This window comes from Fukomys damarensis, unplaced genomic scaffold (assembly GCF_012274545.1).
Source record: "Fukomys damarensis isolate Sample0158 unplaced genomic scaffold, DMR_v1.0_HiC HiC_scaffold_21, whole genome shotgun sequence".
Taxonomy (NCBI): domain Eukaryota; kingdom Metazoa; phylum Chordata; class Mammalia; order Rodentia; family Bathyergidae; genus Fukomys; species Fukomys damarensis.
In genome coordinates this window covers 38584970-38591716 of record NW_022900933.1, presented here as the reverse complement: position 1 = coordinate 38591716, position 6747 = coordinate 38584970, and the positions used below count along the sequence as shown (strand labels likewise).

The window sequence follows — 6747 nt, the reverse complement described above, 5'->3', positions numbered from 1 at the left end:
CACTCTGGCAGAGCTGTTTCTCTCTGCTCACAAGTTCACAGGCTACTTTGCCCTTCCCTCCCCACACTGAAGCCTCATCTCTTGAAATGTGGAGGGTAGGAGGCCCAACAGCAGGGCTCTCGGGCGGCGCTCTGACCTCACCAAGTCCGGGAGCCGATTTGCAGACAGCTATTAACAGTGCAGGAGGTGAAAGTCCGCTGTGACCAGCTCAAACCGCTGCGCGAGCAGATTTGGACACACTCCTGGGTCTCCTCTCAAGCGCCGGCCCCAGACCCAGCCTAGTGCCTGGGCTCTGACTCTGTGACAGAGGTATCGGGGTGCTGGCGAAGTGACTGCCCATCAGTTTCCGATGAGAGCAGGGCAGGTCCTACCTTCCAAGAAGGACCTGGAGGCCAGGTTTCCTGGGCCCTAGCTCAGCCCCTCAGCTTTCCGGGGGTGTCGGGTCAAAGCGGGCAACCAGGACTGCATCAGCTCCCAGGGTGCTGGAGCCGATCCCCAACACCACCCCATCCTACGGCCATCTCAGAACCCTCTGAGGCCGGATAAAGAAGGTAGGGGGCAGAGAGGGCTGTGGGAGGCTTTCTGGGGAGGGAGGGCATCAAGAAGGCCTCCGTAACAGGGGTACCCACTCGGTGACACCCCAGGGTGCTGGAGGATGGGGCAGCCTGGGTACATACATCCTTCCCCACCCACTGGGCCGGGGGCTGTGCTGTCCTGCAGTCCAGTTCTCCAGCTCTCCAGCTCTCCAGCTCAGCCACCCAGGAGCGCAGCGGGTGGGGCTGCGGTCAGGGAGCCAGCCACCTGCTCCTCATTCCCCCAGAAAGGTGGCCTGGGTCCCCGCAGAGCCTTGCCAGGCCTATGCCATCTGTGCCACAGACAGAAGCCCGCACAAGGGCTGCCCCGCCCACCGAGGCTCCCACCAGCTCTGTAGTTCCAGCTGACAGTTGACTGACAATTCACCCTGCTCTGCACCAGAGTGAGCCCCACAGAAGTGAATCTTAATAACATTAAGTCCACCTTGCCTCTCCGGGACTCACAGCCTTAACTTCTCTCTCAGCAGTGTTTTGGAGTTCCCTCGTACAGGTCTCTGATATCTTTTGTCAGTTTTATCCGCCTGTGTTTAATATATCTTGATGTCATTGTACATGACAGTTTTATTTCAACTTTCGATTATTGCTGCTGGTGTGGAGAAATAAAATACAATTGGCTTTCTTTATATTGATTTTGCATCCTGAGGTCTTGCTAAACTCACTCCTCAATTCTAATGGCTCTATTGCACTGATTCTATGAGCTTTCTGACACAGCTCACAACAGCAGAGCTGTCCACAACCGTCCCTCAGCACCTTTAATATGTGCATCTGTGCCCTGACTGTGCTGTTCCTGATACTGGAAATTTCTACTTTCTCTTTTTGCCCCCTAATCACCGGGTCTAGAAGCTTATCTATGTTATTGGTCACTCAGAAGATCAGTTTTGGTTTAATTGATGTTCTCTATCACTTTTGTTCAATGGTCTGCTGAGAACTGCGTTGATCTGAATTATTTCTTCTACTGACTTTGGGTTTAACCTAGGTTATTAATTTGGAGGTGGAAGTCACTGACTGAAGCTGCCCCTCTTCTTTTTTCAATCTCTGTTTTTTATTAGAATAGGTTTGCTGTACATCATGATCCCACCCCTGTGGGGAGCTGGTGCATATATGCACAGCACAGGTCAGTTTTCTTTTCATCCCTTTCTCCTCTCCTCCTCCCCCCTCCATCCCTTGGTCTCCTTCCCTTTGCAAAACGTCTGTCCTTATTTTCTATTCGCTTTTATTTGTACTTTGTGTTTCTCATATAAGAGAAGCCATGCAACAGTTAAGCTTGTGTGTCTGATTTCTTTCACTTAGCATGATGGTCTCAAGGTGCATCCGTTTTCCTACAAATGATTCAAGTTTAGTCTTTCTTAGAGTAGAACTCCATTGCATGTAAATAGCACATTTTCTTTCTCCATTCCTCTGGTGTTTGTTTGTTTGTTTGTTTTTTGAGACAGGGTCTCACTGTGTAGTTGAGCCTGACCTGGAACTCACTATGTAGCCCAGGCTGGTCTTGAACTCACAGCGATCCTCCTTCCTCAGCCTCCCGAGTGCTGGGATTACAGATGTGCACACCACGCCCGGCTCTCCATTCCTCTGTTGATGGACACGTAGGCTGCTTCCAAGAGTTCGCCACTATAAATTGTGCTGCTATAAACACGGGTGTGCATGGACAAGTGTAATATGGTAACTTTATCGCTTGTGGGAAGCACCTAGAAGGGGACTAGCTGGGTCAAATGGAATTGCTAGTTTTAGTCTTTTAACAACCTCCATGCTAATCTCAATAGTGGTCACATAAGTTTCCCCTCCGGCCAACAATGTAAAAGGGTCTTACCCACCTTGCAGCCTCACCAGCATCTGTTATTATTAGATATCTTGATGATGGCCATTCTTCCCAGAGTAAGATAGAATCCCAGTGTTGCCTTAATTTGCATTTCTTTCATGGCCAGAGATGCTGAGCACTTCTTCATGTATTTATTGGTCATGTGCATTTCTTCTTCTGAGAAGCATCTATTCATTTCATTTGCCCGTTCTTAATTAGTCTTTTATTTTGAGGAGCCTAATATTTTTTGCATTCTTTATATATCCTAGATATTCTTTCCCTGTCTAAGAAATAGCTGGCAAATTTTTTTCCCATTCTGTAGGATGTCTCCTCATTCTGTTGGTTGTTTTCTTTGTTGTGCAGAAGCTTTTTAATTTTATGTGAACCCTTTTGTTAAGTCTTAATGTAATTTCTTGTACAATTAGGGCTCTGTTCAGAAAGTCCGCCTATGCCTGTGTCTTCAAGAGTTTTACCTATTTTGTCTTCCAGCAGATTGTTTCTGTTTTAACATTTAGATCTTTAATTCATTTTGATTTTAGTTTAGTGCATGGTGAGAGATCTGGGTTTAGATTCAATTTTCTGCATGTGGATAGCCCGTTTTTCTAAGCTACCATTTAGTGTTGTAAATTTCTGCCTTCCTACCATTTAGGAGACATCCATCACACTCTGATATATTGTATTTTAATTTTCAACCAGGGCAGAACATGTTCTACTTTCCCTGTTTATTCCTCTTTGACTTGTGAGTTATTTGGAAATGTCCTGTTTCACTTTCAAAGTGTTTGGGAATTTCCCAGATACCTTTCTGTGATTGATTTCTAGCTTAATTCCACTGTGGTCAGAATATACTCTGTGCAATGTGCATCCTTTTATTTATTTATATTTTGGTACTGGGAATCGAACTTGGCACCTTGTGCTTGCATGGCAGATGACAGAACCACTGAGCTATATCCCCAGACCTGTATCCTTTTAAATATACTAAGTCTTGGGCTGGATCTATCTTTGCAACTGTCCCGTGTGCACAGAAAAATGTGTCTTCCTCTGTTGTTGGCTGGGGTCAGCTATAAATGTCAGCTGCAGCAAGTTGGCCCTTGGCCTGATTCAAGCCCACCAGACCCTTGCTGGTTTTCTGCCCTCTTGTTCTGCCAAACATTGAAAGAGAGATATTGAAATACCCAACTATAATCGCAGGTTTGGCTATTTTTCCATACAATTCTTATATTGTGAAGCCATGCTATCAGAGACAACAGATTGGAAATCTTGTGTTCAATTGAGGAAGACCTCTTTATCATTATAAAATGAACTTTCCTGAAATCTACTGGTCTGATATTGATATGGTTTGTTTTCTCATTGCTGGGGATGTAACCCAGGCCTCCAAGCTATATCCTCGGCCCTCAACTGACCCATCCTTTTCCTTTTTTATTTTTTTTTAACTATCCTTTTTCTTTTAACCTGTTCATGTCTTTATCCTTGAGGTACAATTTTTGTAGGCAACAAACAGGTCAATTGGTCCTGCTTGCCTTTTTTTTTTTTTTTTTTTTCCCAGAGATCAAACTCAGGACCTTGTGCTTGATCCCCTTCCCATGGGAAAAAGATCTATCTCCCTACTTCCAAGAATCTATCTTTTACTTTGTCTTTGTTTATACTTTGGAGATCTCATATAAGAGAAGCCATGTGATATTTAAGATTAGGTGCCTGAGACAGCCTTGCTCAATCTCAGATTGTGTCTGAACCTACACAATCCTCCTGCCTCAGCTTCCCACAGCGGCACCACTGAGCTACACATCCCCAGCACTTGCCTTTTAATGGAGGTGTTTATCAATTTAATGTGGTTATGGATTTTAGTTAAGTTGAAAATCAATTGTTGTTTTTATTATTATCATTATCTGCATTGCTGAGAACAGAACCCAAGCCCTGACATAAGCAAGGCAAGCACTCTTCTACTAAGCTACATCTCCAGCTCCATTTTTAGTTCTATTTTGAGATAGAGTTTTTCTAAGCTGAGGTTCAACTTTCAGTTTTCCTGCCTCAGCCTCCCACGTATCTGGGGTTACAGTTGTGTGCCATTGGCTTACTGTCTCTTTTCTATTTTTCCCAACAGTTCTTTGTTTTTCCTCTTCTTCCTGAACTGTCGGGACCAATTGTTACTTTTATTTTACCTATTTATCTCCTCTGTGGGCTTATTAGGTATCCCTCCTTATTTTCTTCTTTTTAATTTTAGCAGCTGCTGTAAGGTATTTTTTGTTGTGGGGTGTGTGTGTGTGTGTCTGGGAACTGAAACCAGGACCTTTGGACTCTATGTCCTCAGCCACTTTTTAATTTTTATTTTTAATTTCATCTTTTTATTAGCATATGTTTTTAGAAGATAATGCTTACATTCCTTGTGAGAAGCTGGCCCATGTACATAACATATCATAAGTCCTGTTTAATCCCCTTCCCTCCACCTCTTGATCCCCTTCCCATGGGAAAGAGATCTATCTCCCTACTTCCCAGAATCTATCTTTTACTTTGTTCTTTGTTTATACTTTGGGGATCTCATATAAGAGAAGCCATGTGATATTTAAGATTACGTGTCTGAGACAGCCTTGCTCAATCTCAGACTGTGTCTGAACCTACAATCCTCCTGCCTCAGCTTCCCACAGTGCTGGAATTACAGGCATGCAGTACCATGCCTGCCTGGTTGAAGGTTATTTTTTTTTTTTAGGGGGGAATTGCTGTGCTAGGGTGGAAACCAGGGCCCCTCCTCCATGCTAGGCAAGCACTTCCAGACGCACCAAGTCCCTGTCTCAAAGGCTCCCGGGTACTCACATGCCCTGTTCCCACAGTGCCAGAACCCTACATGGGAAACTTCTTCACTCCATTTCCCATCTGTAAGCTTGTGTTATGTGTTATCCATTTTGCTTTTATATATACTCTAAACCCTGCTGTCCTTTGTCCGTATCCTTTTCCTCTTTTTCTTTTCTTTGTTTGACACGTCTCCCTACGCAGTGTCAGCCTGGCTCGATCTCACTGAGCAGCTCAGGCTGGCCTCAAACTCACAGCGATCCTCCTGCCTCTGTCTCCTGGGTGCTGGGGCCATGGGTGTGTGCCACCATGCCTGGCCCTTGTCCATATCTTTAGCTGTCAATTATCCTCTAAAGAAATTCAAAGACTGGAAAAACCTCGCATATGTGCCCAGGTAGCTGCCATTTGGGTGCCGCTCTGTGCACACCTGTATTTGCATCAAATACCTGGCTCCTTGTGCCAATGCATTTCTCTTCTTGGGGTGTGGCTGTGATGGGCAGGAGCCCTGCTCCACTTTGCTGACTGTAAAAGGCCCTGGTTTTTGCACTGCTTAAAGGTTGGGGGTAGAATTCAAGGCTGAATTCTTTTCTTCCCTACTTCAAAGATGGTTGCTCCCGTCTCTTTGTCTGTGTTGTTTCTAACCAGAAATCTGCATTAATCCTTATCTTTGATCCTTATCATTGACCCTCTGTAAATACCAGTCTCCCTGCTGCACTGGCTGCTTTTAAATTTTGTTTTTTTTTTTTAACTGGTTTCTGGGAAATTCGATTATGATGTGCATCAGTGTGATTTTTTTTTTTTTTTTTTTTTTTTTTTTTTTTTTTTTGGTTTGCTTTTGGATTTGGGTTTTTGGTTTTTGCTTGGAGTTTCTTGAGCTTCTTGAATCTGAGGTTTTATCATTCTGATCAAATTTGAACAAAATTTCAGCCATGATTTTGTCATGTATATTTCTTGCCCCCTTCCTTTAGGGTCCTTCAGTTACCTGTGATTGTCCTGCAACCCTTGATATTATTTATTTATTTGGATTTTTTTCCTTTGTATTTTTCCTTTGGGATGTTTCATGGGCTAAATCTTCAGTTTCATTCATCTTTTCTCCTGTAATATTTAATGCAACAGTGATCTCACACTGTGTCCTCATTTCACACATTACAGATTTCATCTCTAAGTCCAGTTGCTCTTTTTCTTCTAAGTATCTTCCGTGTCCCTACTTCACTTCTTGAACATGTGTTCTACAGACGTAATAATTTTTCAGTGTCTCTCTCTGCTCAGTCTCACATCTGTGGAGCTCGAGATCAGCTTTTAGTAGTCTCCTCATATATTGCTGCTTGGGCAGTCTTTCTCTTCTGAAACCTGGTCAACATTTTTTTTTACTGGCTGCCAGGCAGTGTGAATCTCAGCCCTCACTTTGTCCTCTGTACCCTAAATTTCACTGTGTTCCACAAATACTTTTTTTTTTCAATGCCAGAAATTGAACCCACTGAGTTCCACCCTTTTTAATTTCACAATGCCTCAGAAATACTTTTTTTTTTTTTTTTTTTTTTTGTTACCGGGTGTGAATTTTAAACCTTTTTTTTT

The 6747-nt window shown here is 43.6% G+C and overlaps 1 long non-coding RNA gene across 1 annotated transcript in view; it reads left to right on the top strand.

Moving 5' to 3' along the window:
* The first annotated feature begins 319 nt into the window (after positions 1 to 319).
* LOC109117579 overlaps positions 320 to 6747 on the top strand; it is a 9787-nt gene continuing 3359 nt past the window's right edge. Inside the window, exon 1 of the long non-coding RNA XR_002024866.1 lies at positions 320 to 551. This is a non-coding gene — a long non-coding RNA (uncharacterized LOC109117579). The remainder of the gene's footprint in view (positions 552 to 6747) is intronic.